We start from the raw sequence: 17,977 nt of genomic DNA on the forward strand, positions 1-17,977 counted from the left end.
GGCAGAGAAAATCAAACTATGCTTTTAACTGGAACTATAACCAAGCATGAAAGGATGCTATTTCATTAGTTCATAATCCCCTAGATGTAATCCAAATGTTTCTGCAAGATAGTGAGTCTTCCTTGAGGTTGTAGCCCTTCTTGTTTAGAGATTTGACCAGTGAGCTCTAGGTAATGTGCCTAAATGCATGTGCATTCTGCATTGTAATATTTTACTTACTCCTAATAACGTATTATCTCATTGTGGGTAGGTTTCGGCCATGGTTTTTCCCTTAATAAAGTTTTCCACATTAAAAATATTAGTGTTATACATGTTATTGATGTGGTGATGGTTTATGCTTTCATTGATAATTATCAGATCTAAATTTATGTTTGAGTTGTGTAGAGTTTGTGAGCAAACTGATTCATTGCCCCCCCTCTCAGTTTTATTCCTTGTTGCCAATACCTTGAATGTGAAACTCCCTACAATCAAATACTGTATCTCTACTTCAATTTTCTAAGATTTAAAATCTTTGAAAAATTATGAAAATCCCTTTCTGCAAAATTCTGCGAAAAGAAAATTGTAAACCTATGTTTTTAAGCCAAATCTTGTGAAGCCATTCATCCAAAAATATGTGGGTTGGGATTTAATTTGTATCCACAACTCCCATAAAAATGGTAATGTTAGAAATTCTAAATTTTTCTTATGATAAAACAATGTTCATATCTAGGTTAGGAATAATAGAAAGCTTGGTGAAGGTTGTGGTAGGTTGCTTACCTTCTCCTCCTCTTGCATTTCCATTACCTTCCAAGGGACTGTCTACAATTGTTTCAAATCTTTCCAAAGAAGGAATGCCAAGTGATTTGTCTACCAAGGCATCTATAAACGACTTGGCCTCTGTAGGTTTTGAATTCCCACTTATAGGGTCCTCACAATGCTGATTGTCATCCATTATGGGAGTCATAACACAATAAGCTGCAAAGCATTTGCTGCACTAAGCCTTCTATATGAAACACGATGAAAGGGACCAAGTAGCATTAAATGAACCAAGTAAAGGAGAGAGAGTAGGGTTCTTACCTACATGGAGGAGGCTAAAAGTCCTCCTCCACCACTTGTGTCGACCCTTGGATTGGGGTTACACCATGCCAAACCCTTTGGTCATTACAAAGCACTCAAGTCCCCTTTTATTCTCTTTTGTCAAAGTATTTATTTAGGAGCATTATGTTTTTTCTTTTTTAATCTTTATTAATAAATTATAAATTATTGTGGAATTTATTTAATTCTTGTAATATATGTTTTGTTAGTGGATCTAAGCAATTGATAAGTAGTGTGATTCAAATTTAATTCATTTTACTTAAAATTGAATGCTAAATAAATTTGAATCTTTATATAAAATAATAATATAATTTTGAGTAATCTAAATATTTATGTATTAGGAATTTTAAAGTTTAAGCTATTTTAGAAGATGATTGAGTGCACATAGAAAATGTAAATGGTTAAACTATTAAAATTATGTATTACTAAGATGAACTTGATATGAATTGTTTTCTTCAATAAAAAAAGTGCAAGATAGAATTTTTTATGTCGACCACACTCACTCTCATTTTTTTTTTATATACATATGAGAATATATAACATATAATAATACATAAACAAACAATAAATATAGTTAAATTATAAAAAATAACTATTAAAAATCAATTATATTTTACATAATTTCTACTTCAATTTTTTTCAATGTTATTATTTATTTTTATTCATTAGATCTATTAATTTCATTTTATCCAATTTTAGCTATTATTATATTATTAGTTCTTCCAAACGAGTTAATTGATTTCATCTTTTAATTTAGTTATTTTAGTTAATATATGTTATTAATCATTTCATTTTTCTCAAATATCTTTATATAGAAGAGCATCCTTTTCTATCTATAATTTAATTTTATTCTAATTACATGTTTCTTTAGTTTTTATGATATTGGTTTAGAAATATATACTATAAATAATTTTCAAAATTTGATCTAGTAGAAACTCACAAAGTATTTATCTAAAAAAAATTATTTTTCATTTATAAATGTATTATGCATTTACTTGTTAGTTAATCTCTTGATTTGTTTTAGGCTTTCTTGTCTCTTGTAACTTATTTTCCTTTATTTTTTAACTATCAAATTCTCTTTCTGAAGATGGAGTGTGATCTTAAGCCTTCATACAAAATCTTGAATAGAATCAATTCCAAAAATAATTTAACAGCATGAAAAACTTGATATAATTAAGAGTTTGATGCACCAACAAGATATTTAAACAAATCATAATAAAAATATTTTTTGTTGGATATCTGGCCAATAGGTCTTCTTGGAAGGGGATCAGCCATCAAACCCTTCTTGTCATGAAAGACATAATGTACATTCAAGGCAATTTTTTTGCCAAAAGAATTTGATTAGGAAGCCATCAAACCCTAGCTTCACTAGGATGGTGTCAGATTTAGGGATGGTATTTCATTCAATTAACACAATATTTGGTGGTCTATTTTTTTAGATTCAAGGGATTCCTTTAGCCCATTTTCCTAGGGCTAGTGCTTTGCACTTCAACAAGTGCAACATTCGCACCCCTAAGGATCTTCTTTTCAAAGCTACTATACAGCTTTGTTCTTGGAAGGACATGCAAGTTCAATTTCGTCTAACTTGGCTTGATCAACAAACATTTGACCTTGTCTTATAAAATATGCCTTTGAATATGCTACACAAGTTGGGCATTCATTCTATCAAACCCCAGTGGAAAGATTAGCATTGGTTTTCTGGCATGCCCATTTGCAATTACATGCCCAAGTTAGGTTAAAATTGGCTTGTGCCTCACTTTCCTATGGTCTTGGATTTGAATCTCTGATGGCATTTGCAATCACCACAACACATATGGCATCATAGATTCCAAACTATATGGTTTGTCATTCTTGAATTTAAGTTGGCTCATTTTTCTTGGTGTATATGTTGGCATTATGTTGTCATTGATGTCAACCGACATAACATGTTACCGGTATAGCTTGTCACCAATAAGAAGAGGATGTCAATCGGCACTGTGGTCATTGGAGTCACCAGTATACATGTCAATGTTGGAGAGAAGAAATTGGTACCTGGTACATTAGTCTGGTGTTGACCAGTGAATAGGCACCAGAGATAGCTCGCATTATGAAATGTCAACCGGTGAGTAATGAGTTGGTAGTGTGTTGTTGCCAACCGGTAAGCATGTGACTGGTGAGAAAGAAAGGTTGAGCTAATAGAGAAAGTGTAGGCAACCGGTAAGCAGTTGGATGTCATACAACATGACTCCCACTAGATGTAGATGTTGTCACCAGATGAAGAGAAGATTGGTAGAGAGTAAGGTAGACAAAAGGGATATCTACCGGGTTATGAGTTTTGATTGAAGATGTATCTACTCAAATAAGGAAGTCACATTGATGCAATGCCAGAACCAGGCTGAGCAATGTAATGACAACTGGCTCCCACCTGTTATTGGCCAGCAGGTGATAGAGATCCATTCCCACTAGGTGTTAGTAGGTTGAGTGCAATTGTCTATCTACTCCCATCGGTAAATGGTAATACTTAGCTTATCTCACATCATGCATAGAATGCATTATAACCCTCTGGGATAAGATAGTTCGAGAAGTTAAAGGAAGGTGGTTGAAGACATATGCTAGGTGACCAAAGTGGTACATGAGGAAGCCTTAGGTGTGTGAAAAGAGAGATGTGCATCGAATCAACAAGAAAAGGCATGATGAGATACTGGAACAAAAGACGAAGGATATGTTGTGATGAGCTTGTCACTTTGACAAACTGGTTGAGATGAAGTCTGGGTTGATGAAGGAGATGAAAAGTGTTTGCATCTACAGTCATAGTTTTACTCTAGGATGTTGATGTCAACTGGGATGCAGATGTAGATTGGCACATAACTGTTGGAGAATGATGGAATGATGTTATCATGCATGTTACTAGTATGAAGGGAGGAGTGGTGTAAACCGGCAAATAGGGCTATCGGTATGCAAGAAAGTGTAGAAGTGAAAGGATCCCATCAAATGAAGATGAGCATGCTATGGTTTGAAAAGGTTGGTGACCAAACTTATGTGATCCCTTCGGTAGATAGGTGACTGCATGGTTCAAAGGTTGATCAATTACTACATGACTAGTAGGGCAAGAGGATCGATAATATGAAGTAAACACTGGTTCTATGTTGTGGTTGGTGATTAAGCCTGAACCGACACAGTAAAGTGACCTAGATGTCAACAAAGATGACATGTGGATACCAGGTGGCAAGCATGCAGAGGGTGGTGAAGAGTACATCGGCAAGGTAGTTGGTGAGTAGGTCGACATTAATGTCAATTGTGTAAATCACAGGTCAGTTGCAGAGGTGTGCAGCTCAAGCCAGATCAAAGGACATCTCTTGGTGAGTTGATCAAAGAAAGAGATCAGATCATCTTGTCGACTTGGAGAAGAAAACTATTGAAACATTTATTGTGATTGACAAAAGTAGGGTCGTGTTTGCTAAATATAGCAACTGTGTAATGAAAGGAAGAAAAATGGTGGTGAGGTGCGATCTCTGGCAAGCTATCAGTCTGAAATGCAGGATCTGATATGATTTGATATGGTTCATGGTCGGTGGAAGAAACCCTAGCATGCCAAAGTTGAATTGATGATTTGGTAGGAAAGCTCACATATAAATATGTCGATCAAAGACCTAAATGGCCAGTTGCAGCAGGACGGATCAAGGTGAAGAAGAGTGCTTCGATGTTTAGTTCGGTCGGTGTGTAAAGTGTAGAAGATCGTAGTGATTGAGTGTTGGAGTGGTATAACCGATAATAGGGTTTAATAGAGGTTTAGCCAATAAGGGTAAAGTAATTGGTAAGCTGCAAAAGAGTGCAATAGCAGAAGTGGATAGGTAGTGTTAGAACCGACAAGACAACAACAAAGAGTGAAGAAGAGAAGGGTGAGACCCTGAGGAGATTTGGCAAGGTAGAGAATGGAAAAGGGTTTAACCGGTGAGTAGAGTAACTGGTAACCAGGTGAAGAGTCTGATAGATCATCCAACCAGTAGAGTTTGTACCAGTAAGGCAGCAGCAGTGAGTGTGAAGCGGAGAGAGAGTGAGAAGAGCTCAGACATGGCAGAGGCTGAGTAGCAAAAGATTCAAAGAGGATGAGCAAAGTATCTATAGTGACAAGTTGTAGTGAATCTGAGTGAGTAGAGAATTGGTAGAGAACAAAGAAAAGTAAATCAGTAGAAAAGAGGAAGAGTGACAGAAAGAGGATTGAACTAGTAAAACAAAGCATAGATGAACTGGTAAAGAGATATTTGTGAGAGATACAAAACTCATTTGTAACAGGGATATCACCATTGTATTAATTTGATAATACTCATTGTATATCATTGAGTTGGTTCTCGGTGCAGGGGTTGGTGCTCCTTTGGGTTGGTGCCCATAAACAGTTAGGGGTTGGTGCTCCTTGGGTTGGTGCCCTATATCAATAGGGGTTGCTGCTCCTTGGGTTGGTGCCCTAAACTTTTTAATACAGTTGTTTTATTATGAGGCTAGATTGGAGCAGTAGACTATAGCAGCATTTCTCATCGAGGTTTTTTTCATATTGGATTTTCCTCGTATATCCGGTGTTGTGTGATGTATCCTTGTGTGTGCTTGCATAATGTTCTCTTCCCTTATCTCACATGAAAGTCTTCATAGATTCTTTGACATATTAACTAGTATTCACATTTAGGTTTAAAAAGGTTATGATTGGATACCACTAATTCACCCCCCCTCTCAGTGGCATATTGTGTTCAATAGTATACTTTTCCAAGGCTTGTCATTGGATGCTCGATTGTGGCACTTAGGAGTTTCTGATCCTTGCTGCCCATTTTATGGACAACCAAAAACTTTCACCCATCATTTTGGTTCTGCTATCGAGCTCAACATTTGTGGTATTAGATTTATGACTTTTTAAAGTCTTTCCAGCCTGAACCCTTCTCTTGGCATATGGCCCTTTTGGGGGATTCCCCTCAGATTCCCTTCAAATTTACATAGATTTGGCATGCTTTCACAATAGAAATCATGTTCACATAATTAAAAAAAGAAATGTTGTTTTATTTTCTCATAGCTCTATTGATATTCATGTTGTTCTTTTTACTGGAGTGTGTATTTGTAATAATGTGATGCTTTAGATTTAACTGCAAGCCAACAAGGTTGCAATCGAGCTAGCTCACTTGCAAGTGGTTTTGGATCATTAAGGAAATGGCCCTTGTATACTTGCACAGGTTCCTTGAGACCCTTCTACCTCCCATGGCCACTCTCTTCCCCATGGCTAGCGGCACAACCATAGCTTCTCTTCTCGTTGTTCATAGTCTTAGCAAGCCCAAATTCCTTGCCACCAATCTGGCAATGGTAGAGACTTCATTCAGCATCACTCTGCCTCTTCACCTTATGGTGGCTCCAGTACCGAGTGGGACACAAGGGGTATTGACTTTCCTATTGGTGATGGTTCTAGCTAGGAATATACAAATGGTGATAATGCATGGCCCATCTCTTCCAAAGGATTCTCGCCACTGGCCCTAGTTGTCTCCCTGGCTAGGAAAGAGAAGGAGAATGAAGAGATGACAATTGAAGAAGGGTGGTCTCTCCCAAACGACAATCCCAACTTTGTTGATGTATGGGGTCTTAACAACAATTGTGATCCCCCTCTGCCTCCTGTTGCCACTGCCTTAGCCATTAAGTGGTTTGTTTCATGTTGTTTATACTTCCGGACATTACCCATATTGTTTTAATTTTTAATGCTTTATCTCAACACTATCCCCTCCCTTTTTTTTTTTTTTCTGAATAGTGTATTTTATTTAAAAATTAATGAAAATACCTTTTCATAGAAAAACGAAAATTGAGAACTTAGTGACCTAAATTTCTCTAGGAAAGGCAAGCCATAAAGCAGTCCCAAACAAGCTCCAATTATCAGCCCAAATGCAATGACTGTAACGGTCGTTGGCCGTGAATTTTTATTGCGAGCACAAAAATGTGCCGAGAACGAGACTAACAATTGTTTTGCTCTGGCTATTCAATTTCGCCCTTGCAAGTGCAACAAGAATTTCTGGTTCTTTGGATGCAACTTTTAGTATAAAAAATGCATCATGGGGCGCCCAAATCTTTGTTTTGTGGCGTAGCACTGAAACAGATTACACCATTCCAAACATTAAAACCCTAAATTTTGGTTCCCGAAACCAATCCCTAAAAAAAATTAGGATTAACTGCTACAATAAAGTACTCGGTTAGGCTAAGCATTTTAATCTGATCTAATCGATTACAAAACGATCACATCATTGCAATCGCAGAAATTGTTCTGAGACAAATAGGCTCACCCACTAAATCTGCGCAACAAAAAGTTAAAATAGCCTTCTGGGAAAATTCGCTCTATGGAACCCTTCACTGCTTATTTAAACTTTTCCGGTACCTCCAATTTGATAGAAGTTTTGGCGAGAAATCAAATATGCAAGGCTTCAGTAAAGAAGGCGAGATTCGAACATGCGTCTGAGGACACCATTGAAGACCTAAAACAAATAGCTTAAGATCTATCGCAGTGAAAGTGGAACATCCCATCAAAATCTGGCGCAAGAAGTAACAATAACAAGATGTTAAGATGTGAAGCATGGCGCTGTATTACAAATATTTTATTTTGTCACGGAGAAAAAACTAGGGTTGTAGGGCTTCTACATCAAAATGAAATCAACAAAAACCTATCAAAGTAATACAAGTTCAAAAAGAAGAACAAAGTAAAGGCAGCTCAAAATAGTAAGTTAAAAAATATACAGGAAAAAACAGTCATATAGTAGAACTTAATTCATGGAGACTTATCAGCGTTCTGAATTTTAGTTTGTCACTCCACATCTGTCCCAATATCTTCAACAACGTTTATTATTCTTCAAAGAAACCTAGTTTGAAGAAAAAATATACTCGTTGCAGAGCACCTCATCATTTTCTTTCTCAACTTACAATTTTAGTCATTGAGCCTTCAAAGTTTGGTTAGATTTTCTTGTATAGAATTTTTGTTTTTTAAGTTAGTCCATTTGTCTAACAAATAAAATACCATAGTTTGCTTTATACTTCCCTAAGGAATTAGGGAATGTCTTCATTAAGTAGAGCATTTGTTTGTAATAGCATCAAAGGGAGAGTCCCCTTCATCACAACTATTTAAGTGTTAAAAAAATAAAACTTGCATCAAAAGAAAAATTATAATGTTGATCTATACTCATAGTCCCCTTCATCATTCAACTATTTAAGTGTAAAAAAAATAAAATTGGGATCAAAAGAAATACTATAATGTTGATCTATACTCATTCCAGATGCCTACACAGATAAGGTGTAAATATAAAATGTGTAAATGGTATGTGTGTTTGGAGTTAAAAGAAGATTTTTAAAATAGCCCACTTTTTTTATTAAAGACTAGAGATTATATGGTAATGAAGTCTAGCAATTAACAATTAGCAACAAGGATCACATAGTATAAGTTTATGAATTATCAATAATTCTTGCAAGACCTCTTAGAAAGATAGTAAAACTAATAATAAATCAATCAATGTAAGAAAAATCTAGTTTTAGGCCTTTCTAGGTTTCAGAACCATTTCTAAATTGGTTCTTGTCTCTTGATGTTGTTTCCCTCTCTTGATGTACAATGTTTCAAGTTCCTTTTGTAGACCCTCTTAAGGTTCATAACAATCAAGAAAAGTGTTTATCTAATAAAAACCAAAAGCTAACTTAAAAGCAAGTTGAAACAAAATATTTCAAGGAGCTTTGACTAATGCCATAATCTCTAGCCACATAATCATTGAAAATAATTTCCTTATAACTTGCATTCCCCATTTTGATTATCCATCTATGTCATAAGAAAAAATAGCACTTGTAGTAGACTTTATTCTAGATGATTGATCAGCTTATCCCTTACATGATATAATAGGTGCTTGCATAGCACTAAACAAGTGCTTATCAACAAAACTCTCATATCAAATCCAAGGTTATTAAAACCAACAATACCATTGTCTTAAGACAAAATCCTATTTTAAGAAGGCCAATGCTCATTACCAGCCCTCTCCAAGGGTGTCACCTATAAAAGCTTAGAAAGGATAAGATCCTTACTTTTTTATTCCATTAGTAATGCTTAAGTAATGTGTAACAAAGTGGCCAAATTTGTGATATTATTGGAACATAGAAGAGGAGTCCAAGTTTAAAGAATTTTTTTCACTCAAACAACAAATATAGATTATTATATTGTGGAGGAGGAAGAATCATATCAACATTAACATTATTTCGAAAAATGATAGTTGTTTCCTAGATTTGGTCATCATATTAATGATTATGAACTACTTAATAGAGTGTTCTTCAACCTTCAAGACCTAATGCTACTCATATTCAAATGGAATGTGGGAGCCTCACCTAGATAATAACCTTGTTAATTCTTTCCTTGTCAAAATCAAACCTCACATCCCATTCTTATGATCAAAATACATTAAAAAATTATTTGTGTAACTATGTTAGATAAATATATGTAAGAGAGGTTGGGTGATATCATTTTAAACTTTCCTTTTATACTTATATCATAAATAAATTAAAAAATAGGGGTCCTAGGAATGCAATCTTTTAGCATATTTTATATGGATTTATTCATGATATGCCACTAGAATTAGTGATTTTAATCTGTAAAATATTTATTTAGTTCCTAGTATTATTTCAATAATTCAATGATTTTTATTTGAGTAATAATAGAGATAAATTTTCATAAGATAAAATGGAAAATATTTAGAATTAATTTATCAGTCATGAAATATTTTAAATGTAACAAAAATTTGTGAAACTGTGAATCCTCACATATTTATAGAAATATTTTTCTTGTGAAACTAACAATAGACTAATAAAAATATCAAGCTACAATATATGGTGTATCAAACTCATCATACTAGCCAAAAAAAAAGATAAATTTTATTAATTATTTTATGTGATCCCAAATAGCTTAACAACATAGATAAATCTAAGGCTCATATCAGAAAAACTTGGTGATTATTAAATGATAAGTATATATCATGTATAAAAGGACATATAAGTAGTAGCCAGCTTCAAGAAATATCTTGGTAAATTATTTTTTCCAAATGTAATCTAGTATTATTATTTTTCATATAGGTCAATCTAAACCATCAATAGGAAGAAGAGACATGTCACTATCATTGTCCACTTTATTAAAGTTCTTATGTGTCACTTCCAGTTGAGTTGAATGGTCCTTATGGACAACTTGTTTATAGATAATGCAATTTTATAAAAAAAAAAAAACTTTTTGGAATCTTTATATCATCATCTAGCAAATATTTACCATATTTCCTCAAATAATGAGCTAGAAATTATGTATTCTTAAACCATTTCTATAAACAATAGAGAACCTTCATCTAAAATTATGTAAAAAATATTATATGTAGGGATATCAAATACTATTATAATCTATAAAACAACATTAAGATAGATAAATCTAGTAAATTGATATGTAAGATGCCTCCTTGAGGCCTTTTTTTCCCATTTCTCATCTTTCATATATTCCATACAAGCTCTTAGTAATTAAAACCAATTATATTTTGTTGTTAAACATTTTAAGTAAAGTCAAAAAAAAAATTCAAATGAGATCTAAAGTAGTGGGTGAGAATTCCCTAGTTCAAAGGATGAGGTGCAGGACACTCTTGATTCTCAAGTAAGTCCCCATAATGGATCTTTAGAGAGAGAGTGAGTTATTAGTGTTAGGATGATTGTAGAAGTTCATATCCAATGCCTAGGACATTAGGATCCTAGTTGTCCAGTTGTTTATAGTAAAAAATAAAAGGTGTTAGCTCAAGAAAAGTTATTGGGTTCTTCCTACTAAACACCCTACATTCAGATCTAGAACCCAATAGATCGAAGGATTATAAAGTTGGTGTGTTGAATATTTGGGCAACTGAGAGGGAGGGGCGTGAATCATTTGATAACTTAAATCATTTTTTTTCCTTTACACATTCGAAGCAACCAATAGAATTAATTAAGATAGATATAACATGAAAACATAAACATATAATAGATTACACAATGAACACCAAATATGATGTGGAAAACCCAAGAAGGGAAAAACCATGCAGAATGTTATTTCTCAACATAAAACATGAGTTAAGATGATTTTTACAAAGAGTAGATCACTACCAGAATGCTCACTACCTAGAAAAAGGCTCACTACTAAAGAAAGAGAGAAAGAAAGAAAGAATTCACCACTATATCGCAATTTGTTGTAGTGTGCTAAAATGAACCTAGTGCATTTATGATACTTACGTATGATGCCTAATGCATTTATTATGATTCCATGATCAAAATCATATTATTTTGGCACCATGGGCTTGAAAGACAAAGTACCTCAAAATGCCTTGAAAGCCCCTTTCTGCCTTATTTTGGATGGACCGAAGCGTAATGTGGGGGATGTCTGCGGGTTGCGCTAACATCCCGAAAAACTGGGGGAATCTTGAATCTAGCAAAGAGTTGGACGCTGGCCAATGTGTGTCCTTTGGCTCGTGTTTCATCGTAACAGCTTTCGGCACCTCTTCCAAGTTTAAGAACCCTTCCTAGATCATTTTGAAGGGTTTGCATCTTGGGTTCTTGGCTCTTGGCTCTTATTGCGGTCTTGATATCATATTGTTCTCTTCATGCTCTTGGACATACACTCTACCAATATCAAGCTACAACCATCTTATGGTGACTCTTCCCAACAAACACTATCGTGGGCTTCGTCACGGTCGTATCTTCAATAAAGAGGGGTTTTTCTTGATGCCTCATCTTCTCTTTTATCCATTTTCATTACATGCAATGAGTCCTTTTCATTATTGATTGTATCTATTATCTAGCTACATTCATTATTTCCAATATTTTAAATATTTAATACATGCAATAGGGATTTGCTTGCACTAAGCGTAGTATAGTTTCTATTTGCATGTTTCCAATTTTCCAATTTAACAAGTTTCCAATTTATTTATCTGGCTCTCTGTGGCGATGGAAACACCTAAATGGGGGTCTGATTGAGGTAGGCCCCTTTAGAGCCCCACCAATTTTCCTCATCTCAGTGTGAGTAGGTGACAAACAGATTCTGTGTGCAAGAAATCACTTGTAGGCTTCTTTCTAGATATTTCCCTGTCCGTGGGCCATACAGACTACAGCATGCCACACTGGCCTTCGAAACCTGAGAGCTACCCGATTGGAAGTTACAATTTGGTTTCATCATTGAGCCATCCTTTGAATTTAGTTTCTATGTGTTTATTGGTTTTGCGTTATAATTCTATTATTTCTCTCTTATAGTAAAGTTAGTGTAGTTATTTTGTTATCCCCTGGCTCATCTTAGTGCTAGTTTGAGGAGGTAGCAGCAGACTCATTTTCCTTCTAAGATTCATCATCTTGGAGGGGGAAAATCTCCTCCCATAAATTTTGGTGAACCCGACGAGAATGCTTAATGTCGGACCTTTTCCTCTTAGAGTTCTATGTCTTTGATAAGGGATTCTTGAGGGATGATTTTGATATGTTGGATGAAGTCTTGGATGACTTCCTTGAAGCACCTTCTCCTAAAAGAGATGTAAAGGGTAAGTTATCCCCCATGACATCCTCATGCAAAAATGAAGGGTCTATGAATGTCATTGTTGTCTCTATGACACAACAAAGGCCTAAGAGACCTTACATCCATGTGACAGTGGCAAGTCCTTCAACTAAGAGAGTCAAGACCATTAATGGAAAAACTTTAGTGGCAGATCCATTAATGATCATTGTTCATGTGAATGGCATAGGTATTAGACAAATTTTTTTGATACACGTTTGCCACTGAATGTTTGTGGTTTAGAATTGTTACCAAAGATAAAGGTGGACCCAAATTATTTGGCAACCTCCTCCTTGTTCATCCAAGGTTTCGATAACAGTGGTAAGACCGCTATGGGGATTGTCACACTATCCTTGAAGGTTGGACTAGTCACTATTCCAACCCTTGTACACATTATGCCAGTCGCTTTATCATACAATCTTGTTTTAGGAAGACCATGGCTACATGCTTTGGGAGTTGTTTCATCTACACTTCATGGATCCATGAAGTTTGTGGCTAATAATGAACTTGTCATAGTTAAGGTTGATCTTGAGGCTATGTAGTTATGTCAAATAGTTGCAATCGATTAGGCTTTTGTTACACCTTCATTTCAAAATTATGTACACACCTTGTCTTCTTTGATCATAACTTTTTCTTTTGTCTCATTCGCTAAAAAGGAAGAGCGCAAGAAGGAAGAAGTCATTAAGGAAGTTATTAAAAAGGAGATCAACTAAGAAGAAAGATTCTTCAAAAGAAAAATCCCTTAAGATAGATACTCCTAAGGTGAAAAAGTTGGAGTCTACACTCATAAAACTTTCCCTGGCTAAATCACCTCTAAAAGTGAATGCATGTTTTGGTGACAATTGGGGTTCTTTGGATTTTACCGACTCTCATGTTGGTGAGTACAAAGTAGATCCCTTTCACTTAAGTTTCCCTAATATTTTATTTACCTTTTCTATACAAAACCACCATCATTTATGGAATTACAAAACATCTATGGTCCCATATACAAGCTTGTGTCTCAGCCTAGGTATGATGGAAAGGGTTGTGGACCTAATGAATAAGGTATTCAGATTCCTTTGGAGCCCAAACCTCATCACCACAATACTGGACTAGGATACCGTCGTATAGGTCGAAAGAAAAAACCATGGTTAACTATTAATATGATTTTGGTTGATCGCCTTCCTTTAAAGCTTGTTCATCCAAAACTCATCGATGTTGGTGTATCACCTAATGAGGTTCCCTTTGGAAGAATCCTTGAAGGAATTTTTGGGTGCATACGATGGGTTGCCTTCTTACCATCATAAACATCGATTCCCATATTGCTTGAATGCTTAGGCATACTTTAGGGAATCTATTTTGTAGGGGGAACCTCTATCTCACAATGGGTAACAAATGTCTATTATTCATCTGGATGACCATAGTACGCTCCTTAGTGGAGAAAATACTAATGTCATCATGAGCGATAAGACTCTCGACAAGATCATAAAAGTTGGAAAATGCTTATCCTCTGAAGAATTCAAAGAATATTCCAACTTGCTACATAAATTCCATGACATCTTCACTTGGTCTTATGAGGAGATGCCTAGCATTGATGAGTCCATTGTGGTACACAACATTGTGCTTAGTCCTGATGCTAAGTCGGTGAAGCAAAAGATTTGAAAGATGAATCCTAAGGGGGATTTATTATTCAAGATCGAGATAGAGAAGCTACTAAAAGGTGGCTTTATCCATCTTATTGACTATTCACCTTGGATCTCGAACATTATTCTGGTAAGCAAGCCCGATGGTCACATCCGTATTTGTGTTGATTTTTAGGATGCGAGCAAAGCCTCCCTCAAGGATGACTTTCCTCTCCCAAATATCGATATGATTGTGGATTCAATTGGGGGTATGATTTACTCTCATTCATGGATGACTTCTCGGGTTATAACCAGATCCGTATTAACCCAGAAGATCAATATAAAACTACTTTCACAACCACTTGGGGGACCTTTCTATATCATCATGTCGTTTGGGTTGAAGAATGTAGGAGTGACCTATCAATGAGCTATGACCTTGATATTCCACAATTTCATCCATAAGGTCTGAGAAGACTATGTCAATGATATCTTGGTAAAATCCTTAGCATGTGAAATGCATATTGAAAATCTTCGTCTAGTGTTTGAAAGGCTTTAGTTGTATAAAATGAGATTGAATCCTTTGAAGTGTGTCTTTAGTGTTGACACTGTGAAGCTCCTAGGATTCATTGTCCCTCTAAGGAATAAAAATAGACATCGATAAGATCGATGCCATTGTGAACATGCCTCCACCTAAGAATATCTCTCAGTTTAATAGCGTCCAGGGGAATATCTAGGATATTTGTCAATTTGTGGCACAATTGGCTGATCGTACCCTCCCTTTTACATGATTGGTGAAGAAAGAACCCATTTTAAATAGAATGAGGAATGTCAAAAGGCATTTGATTCCATCAAGGATTACCTAGCTAATCCTCTTATCCTAATGTCGGCTATGTTTGATAGACCTTTTTTCCTGCACATTTCAGCCTCATTTCTCTTTGGTGGCATTATTGGCCCAACGCGATGATGAAGGGTAGTAAAGAGTAGTCTATTACATCAGCTGCACTTTAATAGGATATGAAACTTGATATTCTGTTGTCGCAAATTAGTGCATAGATCTTGTCTTCATGACTCAAAATTTGAGACAATACGTCCTCCATGCAAAAATACTGGTCATTTCTAAAACAGATATACTCAAGCACCTCTTTGTAAATTCTAATCTCCTAGGAATGTTGGCCAAGTGGGTGATGCTGCTCTTTGAATTTGACCAGCACTTCATATCTCAGAAGTCAATCAAAGGGAAGGTAATTTCTGATCATTTAGTTGATGCTCCCTTAAAGAAGTATTTTCCCACCTTAGACCTCTCTACCGATAATGATGTTTTGATCATTGACCAGGATTTCGTGTGGGACATATATTTTGATGTTTCGAGGTGTCAAACTGGCTCAAGTGTAGGTGTGGTTTTCATCTCACACAAAGGAAAGACAGTTCCTCTCTCTTTCTGTTTATAATTTCATTGTACCAATAACATCGTTGAGTATGATGCCCTTATTGCCAGACTTTGTGTCATGATTTTCATGGGAGTAAAGAACATCCACATCCATCAAGATTTTGAAGTTATTGTAAACCAAGTTATGGGTGCCTATCATGTTAAGCACTTGAAGTTGTCTCATTATAAGGATTTGGTATTGATCATACTGAAGAAATTTTCTACCTACAAGATTGACAACATCTCACGGAGAGAAAATTATCATGCAGATGCAATGGAAAGCACTACTTACCTCGTAGTGCACAACTTTGGTCACAATGAATACCACTTTGTGGTACAACTACTCTGCTCTCTAGCTATATCTGATCAAACTCAATTCGATGATCTTATATATGCCCAAGTCGATTTAGAGAATGATTTGCACACATTTTTAATTATCTAAAAACTGGAAGTTTTCCTGATGACGCCAGCAAAAGTTCACACGTGCGGATTCAGAAGTTGGCCACTCCTTACATTCTCCTACCTAACATTCTTTATAGGAGATCATACAAAAGTCTTCTTTTGCGATGTCTAAATAAACCTAAGATTGATGGCATGATGAATCAACAAGGATCCAAACAACTACTGAGAGGGGGGGATGAATCAGTAGATGGAAAACTGACTAAACTTTCACCAAACTCAATAAAAATCTCACAAGTCAATCTCAAAACTAACTGGTTCAAACATTGAACTACAAACTGCAATATCACTGCCAAGTATGCCGGTTGACTATCATAATAGAATAAAATCTTTAAAACTCTCAAAACCTTTTAACAAAAACATTCAAATACTTTACAAACAATAGTAAAAGCACATCTCAGATTATTGTCATCCATCTTATCATATCTAAGTGGATTTAACAGTTAAGCAAATTAACAATAGCAAACATAACCACAAAAACCATTCACCACTTGACACAATGATTTTGACGTGGAAATCCAAATGGGAAAAACCACAGTGGGGCTGAATACCCACAAGTATTCTAAACTCTTCTGAAGTTTTCCCTATTAAGAGCCAAGCCTGTTAAATATTTACAAAAAGTCCCATTAGGAACAAATCCTGTTAGGGACCACCCGGTTAAGGGATTCACTATAATGCCGTATTAAATGCAATCCCCTATTAGGAGTAACCTTAGTAGAGGATTTGAGATCCAAGATAATGAATCACCTTGCTAGAGGATTTAGATAGCACTAAGCCTATTAAAACTTTCCAGGTTAAGGGATTTGACTGTTGTAATTGTTAGAGAACAATAAGGGTTTATTGATCTGGTGAATAGCACCTCTCTGCTTGATTAGATCCTTTTCATTCTTCTATCTTCCTTCACACATACTCCAGATACACCTTCTAGTTTGGCAACCAATCACACTTACACTTAACCAAAATTGCCAACACTACAACAAAACAACTCATCGACCTTATAAGCAAAACAATAGGTCGGTAAGACATCACAAACCTAAGATATCATAGAAATTACAAACAAATCAGTTCAAGTATGACCATTAGATTACATATCAATCATTACACATTATTCAAGACAACCTCGAATGCTCCTTGAACACTACTTCATTGATTCCTGCAACTCATCACGCAATTTCCACTTCATGCAATGTACTCGCTCATTCCAAGATAAAACTATTATCTATATGCACCAAAAACCATTTGAAACTCTTCACATGCAACATGCAAATGAGACATAATCATTACCATTCATTATTTGACCATAAACCAATACATTCGATCCACCAATCTCCATTAGTTAGGGTTTAGCACATCAACAGGTAGGGTTATTGGTTGATCTCACTTCTTCTCAAGTAATACAGGTTTCCTTCACTAGCTCACCTACCGGTTGCAAAACAACATCATAACAACATCATTACCAGCTATAATTGACATTAATGACAACATAATAGTTCATCAATACAATCTTCATACAAATTCCAACAATCTCCCCCTTTGGCATTGATGGCAATACAAATATCAATACCTTTGATAGTGATGATTGAGAGTAATGCACTTACACAGGTATAGGAATCCTAGTTTGAATTTTAGCATGTACTCTCCTTCAACTGAGTCTCCATGTCTTCAGCTGGTGACTAGCTATAGATATTTTCTCTATCAATCACACAATTCTTCCCCCATAATCATATAGTTCTTGTCCCCCTTTCACAACAATGCCAAAGTGAAAGTAAAACATGCAGTGTCATACTTCACTGTTTTGCATCAATAATCTACAACATGATGCTCCCCTAGTGGAATAACTCCACCCTACACCAATCCTGCTTC

This window comes from Cryptomeria japonica, chromosome 9 (assembly GCF_030272615.1).
Source record: "Cryptomeria japonica chromosome 9, Sugi_1.0, whole genome shotgun sequence".
Lineage (NCBI taxonomy): Eukaryota > Viridiplantae > Streptophyta > Pinopsida > Cupressales > Cupressaceae > Cryptomeria > Cryptomeria japonica.